The sequence below is a fragment of the Limulus polyphemus genome, unplaced genomic scaffold (genome assembly GCF_000517525.1).
Source record: "Limulus polyphemus unplaced genomic scaffold, Limulus_polyphemus-2.1.2 Scaffold1715, whole genome shotgun sequence".
NCBI classification, from domain to species: domain Eukaryota; kingdom Metazoa; phylum Arthropoda; class Merostomata; order Xiphosura; family Limulidae; genus Limulus; species Limulus polyphemus.
This window is the reverse complement of record NW_013667325.1, coordinates 55,496-58,246: the sequence shown is the minus strand read 5'-3', so window position 1 is coordinate 58,246 and position 2,751 is coordinate 55,496. Positions and strand designations below refer to the sequence as shown.

Genomic DNA, 2,751 nt, shown 5'->3' with positions numbered 1-2,751 from the left:
ATGATATGTAAATTAAAAATTGTTATTTTACGGTGATAATCTTGTTTTCTTGTGCCCAATAATGCATAGTTTCATTTGATAAACACGTTTAGATTGAATGGTAATTTATAATCAGTCACAAGAACGTCGAATCTGAATCACTTGAAAAAAACACGGGGGTGCTTAACTCTTTTCCAGGTGTATATATTAAAAGTTGGCGTGGATGACGAAAGTTTGGGAAACGCTTCTGTAAGCTGTTCTTTTGGTAGTATTTTCGGACTGATAACAAATGTCTCTATAATTTGATGTAAACTATTGAGTTATCAATGTTTTTGAAGTTAAAAAATGACCTTAATGCGTCAGTTAGTCTTTTCCTTGAAAACAGTACACCGGGTTAAAGTTCATTATCTAAGTAGTACGTAAGCTTTTATAATCAGAAAAGCATATCCATAGCATTATAGGTCTTTCCCAACAGTTAGCGTGCTGAGCATGGTTAGCGTGTCGGGCTGCGAATCGAAGGGTCTGGAGTTCAAGACATGTCGCTTCTGAACGTGATTTCTACATTCTGTTGAGGGCGCGTTATAAAAACATCTCAATCACGCTATTCAGTTCAAAGAGCTGGACAAACATTTATAGCAGCGGGTGCTGCTTTCTGGCTGCTTTCCCTCTAGTAAGTAATCCAGAATTAGAGACATCTATACCTGAACCCTACATTTGTTTACGTGTGCATAAGGTGCCGTTCAGGTTGGAAATTACTTTTTTTAATCCTATAGCAGATAGTAATGTCCAGTTTGATTTCATACACTTTTCCATTAAAGTACGTTTCTTAAAACCTTGTTTATAGTAAGATTTTTAGATTAACAGACGAGTCAAATGAGAAATATGAAAACAAAACTGTACACTTTCAAAGAGAAAGTGAAGAATGATCCAAGAATACAACAATTTAGAGCAGTTAGAAATATATATATATAAATATCTGGATACTTATAAACTATTTCAAGACAAGATAATCAAAACTAAGGAGTTTTTTACATTTCTTACTTTTTTGTCAATATGTTTATAATGTTTGTAGTAAAAGCCTGGAACGTACTTTTTTTACTGAAGGAAACTAGCCGGTGTACTCGTTTAACGCACAGGGGAAGAAATAGGCGCCTTCGGGGTAGATAGGAGTAAGATGCGAACGCCGACCTATTTATGTCACTCCCCGAGAAGCCTTAAGGGCACACGTCAGGATTAGCGATAGTCGGTCCAGTAGTTTGTCAGTTATAAGCAGAAACACACACACACACAGAAGAGAGAGTCTTATTTACGATCGCTCATGGACCTCATCCAAAATCTCTTTCGTGATTACGGTGACGACACACACACACAGATTTGTCAAATAATGGTGTAGACGGGGTAGCGAGTGAGCTGTAGTTCTCCCATGGATATAGGACGACTTGAAACTGGCAAGAACCGCGGCGCCGAGAAACATTAGCTCCGCAAGGCTGCTACAAAGAGCCGTCATGACAACAACCTAACCTCTTGGAGACTAGCAGACTGATGTCACTATCACGGTCGGCTGTCTGACAGTCTCCAGACAGAATGTAACCAAGTGTAGAACAATGGTATTCTAGAGTTTGGATGGGAAAATACAAGCTTTCAGTGTGTACTCTCCAGCGCCAGGGTGAGCATATATATGAATATATACTAATTATATGTATATAGCTTGAATATTATACTCTCTGTAGTAGAGATATCTTGTAAGAGAACGGAAGTATTAATATCACACTTATCTTTACATAACCTTAATACTATACCTTAGTTATCAAAGGACTCATGTAGCTCAACGGAAGTCCTAACATATATAACATTTATATCAACATAACTTGAATACTATACTTTCGTTACTAGGGTCTGAACGATTTAATTATTTTATTTCCGTTTCCCCTACTTGCTTATTATTTTAGCTATTAGGTAACACGTTGATGATTTTTGTTAACCAGTTTTACCCTTTAACCATTAGGGGCTCTATACAACCCTTCCCGAACATAAGCATTGCTTATCCTATTTATGTAGTTATATACTTCGCCACTAGGGGTCTTATACAGAAATTTTCAATAATGCCTATTACGATCCTAGTTAACTTGTTTTAACCAAGAGTACTGCTTAATACTTCGAACAACTTTTTTTAGGATTCCTGTATAGCTAATTGGCTTCAATAGTGTTTGATGTTGATATTTCACATCTTCAACACTAGGGTTTTTAGGTGTTACATTTCCTATTGCAAAACAAATCCGCCTCATTTGTGCAAATAGGGAAACGTTTTTCCGCATAATTTCATTGTCATGTAGAGAAGCTCGATGTACAGGGGTGACTGGTTAATGTGACTGATAGACAGTTAAATACACATTACTTGTATTTCCTACACATTACTCAATATTTTATTAGCACGTTTTCATATAAATCAGTTTTAGCAGTAATCTACTTTTCTTTTTAAAGTGTAGATTGAGGGCTTATTTAGTTAATTGATCAAACATCAAAATTTATCTGTTATCGGCATCGGGTTTTAGATCATATAGATCTGGGAGGGTCAAGTTCTTTTTGACCTCTTCCTCCCCCAGCACTTGGTGGGTGATTCCTGTATAATATGGATGTAATTACTACAAGAGGGTCACAACTTGGCTTATCCACGCTTTCATGTACATGTAGGTAGTTATAGTAATATCTGATGTGTTTAGTACACTTTCACTTTATACGTTTGTGCAAAGTTCAACACTTCACAAACAGTTC

At 36.5% G+C, this 2,751-nt stretch overlaps 1 long non-coding RNA gene across 1 annotated transcript in view; it reads right to left on the bottom strand.

The window, feature by feature from the left end:
- LOC111087079 overlaps positions 1-1,518 on the bottom strand; it is a 29,964-nt gene extending 28,446 nt beyond the window's left edge. Inside the window, exon 1 of the long non-coding RNA XR_002611800.1 lies at positions 1,070-1,518. This is a non-coding gene — a long non-coding RNA (uncharacterized LOC111087079). The remainder of the gene's footprint in view (positions 1-1,069) is intronic.
- Between the last annotated feature and the right edge of the window lie 1,233 nt (positions 1,519-2,751).